The sequence below is a fragment of the Mixophyes fleayi genome, chromosome 12 (assembly GCF_038048845.1).
Source record: "Mixophyes fleayi isolate aMixFle1 chromosome 12, aMixFle1.hap1, whole genome shotgun sequence".
In the NCBI taxonomy this organism is placed as follows: domain Eukaryota; kingdom Metazoa; phylum Chordata; class Amphibia; order Anura; family Limnodynastidae; genus Mixophyes; species Mixophyes fleayi.
Window position 1 is genome coordinate 82,581,105 of NC_134413.1, and position 14,426 is coordinate 82,595,530.

At 45.3% G+C, this 14,426-nt stretch overlaps 2 protein-coding genes across 4 annotated transcripts in view; one reads left to right on the forward strand and one right to left on the reverse strand.

Moving 5' to 3' along the window:
• Positions 1-14,426, forward strand: part of LOC142108564 (uncharacterized) — a 625,828-nt gene that overhangs the window by 124,294 nt on the left and 487,108 nt on the right. The gene's annotated exons all lie outside the window — the stretch shown is intronic.
• The window catches only part of LOC142108401 (NACHT, LRR and PYD domains-containing protein 12-like), a 133,298-nt gene that overhangs the window by 75,683 nt on the left and 43,189 nt on the right, over positions 1-14,426 (reverse strand). The gene's annotated exons all lie outside the window — the stretch shown is intronic.

Below are 14,426 nucleotides of genomic sequence, written 5' to 3' on the forward strand. Positions count from 1 at the left end.
TCGCTTCTGACCTCCCCTCCATCATACTTGGCAACTTTAATATCCCGATTGATAACCATTCCGACCCCACCACCATCAAACTTATCGCCCTTTCCTCCTCTCTAGGCCTTACTCAGTGGACCTCCTCCCCCACCCACTGTCTTGGTCACTCCCTCGACCTTGTCTTCTCTCATCTCTGTGATCTCTCTGACTTCTCCAACTCTCCCTTCCCACTATCTGACCACCACCTCCTCTCCTTCACTCTGTCCTCCTCCCCTGCTCCTGCCTCGCCTAAAGCCACCCTCACTAGGCGCAACCTTGATGCTATTGACCCTTCCTCTTTCTTCTCCTCTCTTGAAACTCTACTATCACCTCTTCCATCCCTGGTCTGTCCTGACCAGGCATCCGCTCTCTACAATCTCTCCCTCAGTACTGCCCTTGATGCTGTTGCCCCGGCCTCTGCCAGCCGCCGACGCCGCCTTATTCCTCAACCCTGGCACTCCAAACTAACCCGCTTCCTCCAAAGGTGCTCTCGCACCGCTGAACGCCTCTGGAGGAAATCTCGTTCCCTGGCTGACTTCCATCACTTTAAATTTATTCTCTCCTCTTTCTGTTTCGCCCTATCCCTCGCTAAACAATCCTTCTTTAAGTCCCTCATTTCTTCTCAGTCCTCCAACCCCCGCCGCCTCTTTGCCAATTTCAACTCCCTCCTTTCTTCCCCTCCCCCTCATGTCCCCCATTCCCTCTCCGCTACTGACTTTGCCACCTTTTTCTCATTCAAAATTGAGGCCATCAGGCTGAACACCTCCTCCTCTCCTTCTCCCACCACCCTCATAGCCTCGCCTCCCTCCAGCAACCAGCTCCTTCTGCCCAACAACAGGGGAAGAAGTTCGCTCCCTTATCCTTTCCTCTCCTCCCTCCGCCTGTCCGCTCGATCCCATCCCCTCCCACCTCCTTCGCTCTCTTTCTCCAACTGTCTGCTCTTACCTTGCACACCTCTTCAACTTATCAATCTCGTCTGGTGTAGTACCCTCCTCCTTTAAACATGCTCTTATCTCTCCTATCCTTAAAAAACCCAATCTTGACCCCACCTCTCTCGCTAATTATCGCCCTATCTCACTGCTCCCCTATGCTTTCAAATTACTGGAGCGGATTGTCTGCTGCCGCCTCGCCAGACACCTCTCGGACTTTTACCTCCTTGACCCCCTCCAATCTGGCTACCGTCCTCTTCACTCCACCGAAACTGCCCTGGCCAAGGTTACTAACGACCTCCTATTGGCCAAATCCAAAGGTCACTTCTCCCTACTAATCCTCCTTGACCTCTCCGCAGCCTTTGACACCGTGGACCACCCCCTCCTGCTGCAAACTCTTCTCTCCTTCGGCCTCTCTGGATCTGTCCATGCCTGGTTCACCTCATACCTCGCTAACCGCTCCTTCTCTGTATCCACGTCCGGCTCTTCCTCCTCCCCCACCCTCTCCCTGTAGGAGCCCCACAGGGCTCTGTTCTCGGCCCTCTACTTTTTTCGCTCTATATTTCCTCCCTTGGTGCTCTCATCTCCACCTTCGGTCTTCAGTATCACCTTTATGCTGACGACATTCAACTCTACATCTCCTCCCCTGATCTTTCTTCCACCCTCCTCTCTCATGTATCTGACTGTCTCTCCACCATCTCCTCCTGGATGTCTGCGCGTTTTCTCAAAATCAATATCTCTAAAATGGAACTCATTGTCTTTCCTCCGTCCAGATTCCCATCCCACCATAACCTCTCTATTGTCGTCAACAAAACCACCATCTCCTCTGTCACCCCACTCCGCTGCCTGGGTGTCACCCTCGACTCCTCTCTCTCTTTTGCCCCCCATATTCACTTCCTTTGCCCAAGCCTGTCGCGTCCAACTATGCAACATCGCCCACATCTGTCCCTTTCTGTCTCAGGATGCTACCAAGACTATCATCCATGCACTCATCATCTCCCGTCTGGATTACTGCAACCTCCTCCTCACTGGCCTCCCCCACTCACATCTCTCCTCCCTCCGCTCTGTACTCAATGCGGCCGCAAGACTCATCTTCCTCTCACACCGCTCCTCCTCTGCCTCGCCTTACACTGGCTTCCCTTCCCCTACAGAATCCTTTTCAAACTCCTCACCACCACTTACAAGGCTCTCTCCCACTCTACAGCCCCCTACATCTCTTACCTCCTCTCCATTCACTCTCCTGCCCGCTCCCTGCGCTCAGCCATTGATCAAAGCCTCTCCTCCAATCTTATCACCTCTTCCCACTCCAGAATCCAAGACTTTTCCCGTGCTGTCCCCCTTCACTGGAATGACCTCCCTCATTCCATCCGCCTCTCTCCTACTCTGTGCTCCTTCAAACGTGCGCTGAAAACCCACCTCTTCCTTAAAGCCTACCAATCATCCACATAACCCTTCATCTCCTCCACTCGCTCTCCCCCTGCCTCATCTCGCTCCCCCTGTGCCTGTTCTGTTTTCCCTCCCTTAGGATGTAAGCTCACAAGAGCAGGGCCCTCTTCCCTCCTGCCTCCCTACTTGTTCTTCTGCTCCGTGTCTACTGCGTTAGCCAGTATGGAGTTTCTGAAGTATTGGTATTTTGTTTATTGTTTTGTACTGTTTTACCCTGTTTTAGTCTACTGTCTGTACTGTGTACAGCGCTGTGGAAACCTTGTGGAGCCTAACAAATAAAGGATAATAATAACAATAAACCAGGTGCATGTTCTGTCAATGCGGATCTGTACATCTGTACAGATGTGATGTGCTCTGCATATAGGAGGAATATGCACTGCATTTAATAGTAATTTACATCGATTTTGTGCCTAACTGTGCATCAGCCCCATAGACACCAGTGGTAAATGTTTACACTTACATCTCTTAGGACAGTAAAAGGTAGAAACTTAATTTCAACACGTCCAGTGTCACCCATGCCAAGTCTCAAGGATTTCGTTTTGCTTGACTAAACTTTAAATCTAAAAATTTCAGCAAAATAATTCCCCTCTGTGACTGGATCATTAAACAATTTCATACCAAAAGTTATTTATCAGAGGACAAGTGCGCAGGGCACTTATTTATATAAATTGCCAATGCACTAATTTTTAATATTGTATATATTTTGAGATAGGAAATCGTTATTTCTGAGACCAGGGTATAAACTGTTTTCACCTTACTAAAGGATATACCTTATTTCTGATGCATATATCTAATATAATAGGCATTTGTTGATGGAGGTCTTGTGTGTATTGGGATGTGTTTGGTATGGAAGTGTCATTGTTTAGGATTTGTAAAGTTGCTAGTGGAAACCTCCAATTGGGCATATGTGCAAGGGAGTCTGATAGCAGGAAGTGCTAACAAAGTTTTGTGATGAAGTGTCATGCCAAAGGCCCATCAGGGGGTTGTTACTGTGTGGCCTTTTGTCCAGAGTGAATTTCATAGATAAGCGCAAATTTTGCTAGCTTTGCAATGCATGTAAATCCATGTGTGTGTAAATAGAGTATATCCGGATGCTAAAAATAGCATGTGTCTGAAAGGTATAAATGCACTGACTTGTACACTGTAATGTGTTCTTCTGATTTTCATCTGAACTGATCACTGGTACCAATAACCATTGTGAGCAAATAAACATCACAGCGTTTCTAGAATTTCACACATAAGTGTAAATATTGTGGGCTTTGCAATGCATGTATCCATGTTTGTTTAAATAGGTTATATTCTGATGCTAAAAATAGCCTGTATCTAAATTGTATAAAAGGCACTAGCTTGTATTGAGAACTGCTTCTTCTGAATTAATTTGACCTGACCACTGGTACCTCTAACCAATGTGAGAGCAAATAAACATCTTGCTTCAAAGACCTGCTTGAAAACATCTTCAATATTGCTGTATTCCTGTGACCTACAGATTAGACCCAAACTAATTCGTTCTCCGGCTGTTTCTGAGGTTTGGACCCAAGCTTTTCCAGTAACACCGCTCTGCCTGCTACCCATGCAGCCCTGGTCTGTGTGATAGGCCAGGGGGGGGGGGGATCCATCCACAGCAACCCTGATCCATATTAAGTGGTCAGGAGTACCAGCCCAGGTACACCAGCAACGAGACACGCTGGCAGCATCAATTACCCAGAAGGAACGTGGTTCTGAGAGTCATAGAAGGAGCTCGATGGTGGCAGCAGGCCCCTCCAACTGCAGCAGGAGGGGCGTATTCAGAATAACGTAAGGGAACGAAGTAAGCCCAGCCGGTTCCCAGCAACAACAGACAGGGTGGCATAGGTGGTCCATCCTGTCACTCCCTCTATTGTATAAACTGCTGTATATAACAAGTGGCTGAACGGGTTCCCCAGAATATTCACCTTGTCAGTAACTTTCTGCCGTAGTAATTCTGATCTGCATGAAAGTGCAGGGACTTATAATGGAAAACACAGTTCTACTATAACTATATTGATGTGTAGCGCCATCAGTGTAATTTGTATTATGGGGTCATTTAGAGTTGGACACAAGGCCCGTTCTTACACATAAAATAATGCTTTATTGTACTATGTATGCACAGGAAAAGTGTGTATCTCTCCGTCCATATTAAGCTTTTTGCACATCCCTGACTTGCGTCCTCCTTGTGTCTGGAGAGATGGACTGGGGGAGGTAAGGACTAGAGATGGTCACTGACCCCCGTGTTTTGGTTTTGGATTCGGTTTTGGATCTGGATTACCGTCGTGTTTTGGTTTTGGTTTTGCAAAACCGCCATTGTATGTTTTGGTTTTGGTTTTGGTTTTGTTTGGTTTTGTTTTGCTATTTTTTTGGAAAATCCATGTTTTGGGCCAAAAATAACCCAATTTAGTGCTCCAACTGTTTTAGAGACAAGTAATCTAATTGTTGGGGTAATAAATCATCCAAAAAAACAGTTTAATTCTTCGTTGGTAGGTCTATTCTACACACAAAACAGATTGTCTTCCTCTCCATCTATGCATATTGGCAATGCAGCCATCGTCTTTGAATGTATATTACACCCTACACTTATAGTTAAATATGTAAAGAAATGGAAAAAGCCAGTTTGGTTTCTGTCTCTCAAGGCCCCCCTCCACTTGTATAAAATACCAAAAAATTCAGCCATTATAGACTGTACAATATTAATTGACATGGAGAAAGCCAGTTTGGTTTCTGTCTCTCTAGGCCCCCCTCCACTTGTATAAAATACTAAAAAATTCAGCCATTATAGACTGTACAATATTAATTGACATGGAGAAAGCCAGTTTGGTTTCTGTCTCTCTAGGCCCCCCTCCACTTGTATAAAATACTAAAAAATTCAGCCATTATAGACTGTACAATATTAATTGACATGGAGAAAGCCAGTTTGGTTTCTGTCTTTCTAGGCCCCCCTCCACTTGTATAAAATACCAAAAAATTCAGCCATTATAGACTGTACAATATTAATTGACCTGGAGAAAGCCAGTTTGGTTTCTGTCTCTCTAGGCCCCCCTCCACTTGTATAAAATACCCAAAAATTCAGCCATTATAGACTGTACAATATTATGAAAAATGGACAAAGCCAGTTTAGGGTCACTCTGTCTATGACACCCTACCCTTAAGGATAAATTGCCCTAACAGCAGCCTTTCAAGATGGTATGTGATATGGAAATGCCACAAGTCCCTTTCCTCTTTGGGGGTAGATTGCACCCTACACTTACATAGAAAGTTTTAAAAAGATGTTATCGGCATCATCTTCAGCTTAATCCTCACCCTCATCAGTGTGTACGTCATCATCACAGACTATCAATTCATCGCCGCTTGAATCCGCCATTAGAGAACAGTCAGTGCTTGGATGTCTTGGATGGTGAAGGCCTTCCTCGTGGAAGATGTAGTTCATTTTTATAAACCTCATTTTCTCCACATTTTTGGGAAGTAACCTTCTACGGCGATCACTGACTAAGTTCTCTGCTGTGCTGAACACTCGTTCAGAGTACACACTGGAGGGTGGGCAGCTTAGGTATTGCAAAGCAAGTTTGTACATGGGTTTCCAAATGGCCTGCTTTTCTTCCCAGTAAGGAAAGGGACTGTCTGACATTTCCATATCAACTACCTCTTGAAAGTAATCCTCCACCATCCTTTGCATGTTTATACTCATATTGGATGGAGTTATGGGCAAAGTGACACATTTTTTTGAAAAATCCTTCAGACCAGCCCAGATGTTAAATTGTTCTGGTCTGCCCCCTGTGTCTTACCGGCTTCTTTTTTGGAAATTTAATTTTTTACGAGCAACAGCTTGAGAAAGTGAAGGAGGACACGTCGTCAAGCCGAGGCCCAGTTCAGCGGCCAACTTGCTGAGCAATAGCTCCTTGCAAAAGTTCACATCTCGCTCATTTACAAGTAAAGACTCAATGTAGGTTTTAAACCTTGGATCAAGCACAGTGGCCAAAACGTACTGATCCGAGTTCAAGATCTTAATAACTCGAGGATCATTGTGAAGCGAATTAAGTACTTGATCGACAAGGCCAACATACTTTGCTGAATTGCTTGCTTTCAGCTCCTCCTTCATTTTCTCAAGCTGCTTTTCCAATAGTCTAATTAAAGGAATGACTTGGCTCAAACTAGCAGAGTCTGCACTCACCTCACACGTCACAACTTCAAATGGTTTCAGCACCTTGCACAGCACTGAAAGGATTCCCCACTGTGCAAGAGTGAAATACATCCCCCCTCCTTTCCCAATGTCATGGCTTGTGCAATATGCTTGGATGGCTTTGCGCTGTTCCTCCATCCTCTGAAGCATGTACAGGGTGGAATTCCACCGAGTTACCACCTCTTGCTTAAGTTGGTGGCAGGGCAAGTTAAACTGCTCTTGGAGCTGCTGTAATCTCCTACATGCTATGGCTGAATGCCTGAAATGGGCTGAAATTTTACGGGCCACCGAAAGCATCTCCTGCACCTCACGGTTATTTTGTAGGAAGCTCTGCACCACCAAGTTGATGGTGTGAGCAAAACAGGGAATATGTTGGAAATCACCCAGCTGTAATGCTCGCACTATATTGTTGGCGTTATCTGAAATGACATACCCTGGGGAGAGTCCGAGTGGTATAAGCCATGCATCAATCACATCTCTCAGTTTGCGTAACAAATTGTCAGCCTGTTAGTGAAGCCGGTGATACAAAGAGTGGCCTGCCTGTGACAAATGTTACGTAGTGGTGTACATACTGCTGCTGTTCCTGCTGGTGAAGGTGAATGACCAACCCAGTGGGCTGTCACAGTCATATAGTCTTTGGTTTGGCCACTTCCACTTGTCCACATATCTGTGGTTAAGTGGATAGTGGGCAGAATGGCATTTTTCAGCGCAATCTCTACATTTTTACACACTTTTTGGTATAGTTGTGGAATAGCTTTACGGGAGAAATCGTGTCGCGATGGAATTCTGTAACGCGGACACAAAACCTCAATTAACTGTGAAAAACCAGCTGCGTTTATTGTGGAGATTGGACGCAGATCTAACACTAACATTGCAGCCATGGCGTCTGTGATTCGCTTGGCGACTGGGTGACTGCTGTCATATTTGCTTCCTCTCGCAAATGATTGTTTCACAGTTAATTGCTGAAATGTAGGACTGCTCATTTTATTAACCTGCCTCTGGGATGACGATTCACCCCCAGCAACAGCAGCAGCAGGACTAACGCTTTCTTCAGAGGAATCAATAATAGTGCCGGAGTCATCCAGCCTTAAGTGGGATGCCGGGCTAACTCCGAGCGCTACTGAGGATATTGATGAGGATGGTGTGGTGGGTGTATTTTGTAGCCGTTGGGATGTCGGTGACCGAAGGGTCTTAGCTGATGAGGGAGTGCTTGTATTCTTTTGGGAAGAACTTTCAGCTTTTCCCAACACTTTGCCATGAACTCTCGTTAAATGGCGTAACATAGACGAGGTTCCAAGATGGTTAAGGTCCCTCCCTCGACTGACTGTGGCTTCACATACACTACAAATGGCTATACAATTGTTGTCTGGATTTGGGTAGAAATAATTCCACACATAAGAAGTGGATTTTTTTGTTTTATGCCCAGGCATGACAATGGCCTTTTTCTTGTCACGTGCCAGAACTGCTGCCACTGGTGCAGGACTTACACAAACAACCTCATCCTCATCAACATCCTCGTTAGCGCCCTCGTCGCCTACACAAATCTCCCCCTCATCCTCTTCTAACTCCAAAGTGGCATCCTCAATTTGGGTATCATCGGCTACACTCGGGCTATTAAGGCACACATCAGCAGAATGCTCACGATTAGACATCCCACTGTTGGATGGACTCTCCACAGGGATTGTTGTCATTTGTGAATCAGAGCAAATATTCTCCTGTAATGCCTCACTGTTATCTTGCAGCTCGGCTTTGACGCGTAACAGTAGTTGTGCACCAATTGTAGGCTGGATAACTTTTTGGGATCTGCCACTAATAGCCAAAGGTGAAGGCCTCATTCTCTCTTTGCCACTGCTTGTGTAGAATGGCATGCTTGCAATTTTTTTTTTATCGTTACTTAACTTTTGCTCAGTTACACTTCTTTTTCGCTTCAATACAGTAAATTTTTTTTGGGTTTTTGTTTTTTGCACTAATTTGGAAACACTCTTTGTTTGACATCGCCTTGGCCAGATGACGTACTGGGAACACTAACATCAGGACTGGTGACAGAACCTGGTTGCTCATTCAGATCATATGTGGACTGCTTTGAATCCATTCTGAGCGCAAACCACTGGGGAGTGCTAAAAATTATTTAGTAGATACTGCTGACAGATATGACTTTTGACAACCAGAAATATTAATGCACAATTAGGGAGGACACCCCAAAAGCACTGAGGAGTGCTAAAAATTATTTAGTAGATACTGCTGACAGATATGACTTTTGACAGCCAGAAATATTAATGCACAATTAGGGAGTACACCCCAAAAGCACTGAGGAGTGCTAAAAATTATTTGGTAGATACTGCTGACAGATATGACTTTTGACAGCCAGAAATATTTATGCACAATTAGCGCTGGGGAGTGCCAAATATTAAGAAAAAATAATAAACCTCTATCCTCCTCTCTGCACTAGCGATTTTGGTTAGAGCAATTGCAAGAACAATATTGTATTCTCTGTCCCTGCTCTAATCAGCCTATGACTACACCCTGCTCTCTCCCTCTGTCAAATGGCGATGGATTGCTGTGGAGGCGTGTATTTATAAAGTTGAAGTATCGCGAGAACCGAGCCCCGAGATCCGACGACGTCACAATGACGTTCGGCCTCGATTTGGATTCGGAACGGGCGGGAGAGTACCGAGCTGCTCAGCTCGGTACTCGGATACCCAAAGTTTGGGTGGGTTCGGTTCTCGGAGAACCGGACCCGCCCATCTCTAGTAAGGACGTATAAACATAGGCCATGTACAGTAAACACAAGATCACGTAATTGTTCTTTACTTAGAGGAGGACACATCCGCAGATACACTTGACAGGAGACAAGCTGGGCTAGTGACACTATAACAGGTAAACCTGCAGCGTGGGGTCCTCCTGGTATAACGTCACACAGTCTGTACAGCATGGGCCTGAATTCTTTAGGGGAATTTGGACCGCAAAATATGTGTGCACCCTCCCTGAAAGCATTGTGGCTCTTCCCAACATCTATGCCCAGTGGGTATTCGGGTAATAATTAAGGGCCTGATTCATTAAGGATCTTAAATGAAGAGGATTCTTTTTTCAGTCTCCTGGACAAAACCATGTTACAATGCAAGGGGTGCAAATGAGTGTTCTGTTTTGCACATAAGTTAAATACTGACTGTTTTTTCATGTAGCACACAAATACTTGATAGCTTATTTATACACTGAAATTTAAAGTTGATATGTGTGTGCTACATGAAAAAATAGTCAGTATTTAACTTATGTGCAAAACTGAACACTCATTTGCACCCCTTGCAATGTAACATGGTTTTGTCCAGGAGACTGAAATAAGAATCCTCTTCATTTAAGATCCTTAATGAATCAGGCCCTAAATGCTAGAATTCAGCATTATTTCATTTGGCCTCACTGGTCCCAGCAAGCCATCGTAGTCATATACTGCTTGGGTATACTGGCACTTGTAGAAGTAGAATTACAAATGGCAGCCTCCCCGGGCATGCACGGTTCACTGGGACTTGTAGTGCTATATAAATATTCTGCTAAAAAACACCAACAGCATGAAAAATGGAGGACAGTGATGGGGACACTGGAGGCAGGAAGGGAGGACAGTGATGGGGACACTGGAGACAGGGAGGGAGGACAGTGATGGGGAAACGGGAGGGAGGACAGTGATGGGACACAGGAGGCAGGGAGGGAGGACAGTGATGGGGACACAGGAGGCAGGGAGGGAGGACAGTGATGGGGACACAGGAGGCAGGGAGGGAGGACAGTGATGGGGACACAGGAGGCAGGGAGGGAGGACAGTGATGGGACACAGGAGGCAGGGAGGACAGTGATGGGGACACAGGAGGCAGGGAGGGAGGACAGTGATGGAGGCAGGGAGGACAGTGATGGGGACACAGGAAGCAGGGAGGGAGGACAGTGATGGGGACACTGGAGGTAAGTGTTGGGAATGGCTGCAAGCCAGGGATGGCTGCTTAGCTAGGTTGTAGTTCTAAGTATGTTAGTTATTAGTGTATTAAGATTTACATAGTATAATTCGGAGATATACTGGACTTAAACAGGAAGAAACATTCTACCCATTACCACAGCTACACAAGGACAACAGTCAGCATTCACCTGAAACTCCATATTCTACTCCTGATCTTTCCAACTCTCCCTGGCTGCAAGCCACACACTACATGAAGACTGTTTTAGACTGATCGGATTTCCTTCTCAACCCATGAAAGTTTTTTTTATCTGTCAGTTTATTTCCTTGTAACATCCCCTCTGTTTAATTAGCCGGTTTCAGTCTTTTGTCTCATCACTGTACTTTCAAGGCATTGTCTGCCATCAGAAGGATGAAGAATTGAAACTGAGTTTGAACTGATTTGGCCCACTTTCCTATTTCATGACTCTGCAAGAACTCAGTTACTACATCACCTGTGCCTTCTGACTCTGCATTAATCACTCCCCCACATGGCTCCCCACATCATTACTCCATACTACATGCTGAAGCCTATCCCCCCTTATCTGCTGTAACTCACTCCTCTGCCACATATCACCATGTCCCCCCAGAACATCCAATCCCACAAACCTCATTCCCATCCTTTCTCTCACACACCTTCCCTTGTCCTGAGCAATCTGGAATGCAAGATCTGTCTGCAATAATCTCACTCCCATTCATGACCTCTTCCTCTCCCTCTCCTTTAGTCTCCTGGCCCTTCCAGAAAAATGGATCTCCCCCTCTGATACAGCTTCCCCCACTGCACTCTCCTGGGGGGGGGTCTCTCTTTCTCTCACACTCCCCGTACTGAGGACAACCAAGGAGGTGGTGTAGGTGTCCTACTGTCTCCTGGCTACACCTTCAGTGTTATCCCCCCTGAACCCTCCTTCTCCATCTCCTCCTTTGAAGTTCGCTCTCATTTACCCTTTCCACATTCGTGTTACTGTCATTTATCATCCCACTAGTCCTTCCTCACAATTTCTTTATAACTACGCTGCCTGATTTTTCCATTTCCTTTCTTCTGATCTTCCCACTATTATTTTTGGTGATCTAAACTCCTAACTCTCACTCGTTCCTACGGCCTCTCCCAATGGACAATTTCTGCCACATACTGTGTGGCAGAAGTGTTCATTCCCTGGACCTAGTGTTCTCCCATCTCTGTAACATCTCCAACTTCTCCAATTCTGTCTTCCCTGTCTCTGACCACAATCTCTTTTCCTTTACCTCTCCCCTCCTCTCTCACCCAAAATTGCTCGCAAGAAGCATCTGATCAGCAGCATTGACCCCATAATCTTTGCATCCTCCCTTGAACCCCTCCGCACTCCCATTTCTTCCCTATGATACCCCAATGCCACTGTCACTCTTTACAACTCCTCACTCTCTGTTGCCATTGACACTGCAGCCACCCCACTCTATCTCTGCCAATCTAGTCCCCAACCCCAGCACTCCCCTCTTAATCGTCTACTCCAAAAGTGCTCCCACTCATCTGAATACCAATGGAGGAATTCCCGCTATATCGCTGCCTTCATCCACTTTAAATTCATCCTTTCCTCCTACTATTCTGCCCTCTCTCTTACTAAACAAACCAATTTCACATCCCTCATCTCCTCCCTGTCCAATAAACCCCGACACCTCTTTGTTACCATTAATTCTTTACTATGTGCTCCCTCCTCGTCTATCACTGCTTTCGACTTTGCCACCTATTTCAAAGACAAGATTGACTTTATCCACAATGATATCTGATCTCGCCAGACTTGCCTCCACGACCTGTCCTCTATATTACTCCCTCTGCCACCCTTGACTCCTACACTCCTATAACTGTGTCCGAGATCCTCACTCTTTTCTCCTCCTCTTCTACAACCTGTCCTCTTGACCCTGTCCCTTCAAAGTACCTCTGCTCCCTTTCTCCCAATGCCTGTCATCACCTTGCTCACCTCTTTAACCTCCCTCTCTCTACTGGAATCTTCCCCTCAGCCTTCAAAAATGCTCTTATCTCCCCTATTCTCAAGAAACCTTCCCTTGACCCATCCTCTCTCTCCAACTTTCGTCCTATATCTCTGCTTCCCATTGCTTCTAATATTCTCAAACAACTTGTCTTCAATCGTTGGACTCACTTTCTTTCCTCACACTTCTTGACCTTCTACAGTCTGACTTCCTTCCTCTTCGCTCAACTGAAACTGCCATCGCTAAAGTAACAAACGACTTAATCTCAGCTAAGTCCAAATGTCACTTCTCCCTTCTTGTACTCCTTGACCTCTCTGCTGCTTTTGACACCATCAAACATTCTCTTCTCCTTGCCACCCTTCACTCCCTAGGTCTTCGCAAAACAGCTCTCACCTGGTTTGCCTCCTATCTCAATGGCCGCTCTATTAGCGTCTTTGCTTCCGACTCTTCCTACCGCCCTTTTCCTCTTTCTATTAGAGTCCCCTAAGGCTCTGTCCTTGGCCTTCTGCTCTTCTCTCTCTACACCACCTCTCTCGGTGAACTTATTCAATCATTTGGCCTCTAATACTACGTCTATGCTGATGACACGCAAATCTATCTTTCCTCCCCTGGCCGCTCTTCTGCCTTTCTAACCCAAGTATCTAGCTGTCTCTCGGCTGTAGCTACATGGATGTCACAGCGCATCCTCAAATTCAACATCTCCAAATCCAAGCTCTTTATTTTCCTCCCGCCGCCAATGTTGCCGACCCTCGTAATATCACCATCTCCATTTTTCTCCTAACTGGTCCTCCTGTCTCTCACCACCTTTTTTTTTTTTTTTACATTAAATATTTTTATTGAGATTTTTTAAATAACAGCACAAGAAAATAAAAACATGATATAGTTCCAAGACATGTTGCATTCCACAGTATTTATTAGTTGCATAATAACAATTCAGATAGCGCATTGCACATCATCATAAAAAACACAAAACAAAACATGGTATCCGTATGGCAATATAGCGTAAGTATTGTCACGAGCCGTGGCGGCTCTAGGAGATTATTCTGTAAGTGGAAATCTGCTTCTAATTGTGCAAATGATTTGAGGACCCCATTGCAATATATTTGCTCAGGGGACGTAATTCCCGCGGCCCTCCACCATTGAAACTGTCATAATTTGCAAAGCTCCGGGAGTGTGCTATTGGTCCATAGCGCAGTCTCCGTGTCAAATCCCACCGGTTCTAATGTTCCCTTTACAATTTTTCAGATCATTAGGGCCTACTTAAGCAATGGCAGAATCGTTCTTGTGACTCTGGTGCTCAGTAGGACCTGTATGGGTTGTCTGTCAAATCCTGTACATCCTCTAAAGAAACTTGTCAGGTCAGCTGTCAAAGACTCTTCAATCCACCTCTGGAGATGCACCAGCTGTGCAGTAAAGTAGTGAGCCCTGAAGTCAGGGAGGACCAAGCCTCCTGCTGTCCGGCACCGGCATAAGGAGGTCAACACAATACGTGCTCATTTCTCCCCCCAGACTAGAGAGGTGTAATAGATTAAATTATGGTACAATTATATAAGTTGAAATATTTTTAATGTATTATAAGTGTTCAGATAGAATATTTGGACTGTTTGTATTATGTATAAGGGTTAAATGCTTTCTATGTCTCTTAGAATGAATAAGGGGCCTCATGCTCTACAGGATGTTCAAATAGATACCAGATGTTCTAGGTAGGCATAAGCCTTAGGAATGTAAAGGTCACATATGCTCCTTGACCTAGGCATATAGGTTTTCTGTTTGATGAAATATCTGTCAAAAGCATTTATAACTGATATCTTTACATTTGTAGTGTATTATTTCAAAGTATGTGATATGATCATCATCATTTATTTATATAGCGCCACTGATTAAGCAGAGCTGTACAAAGAACTCA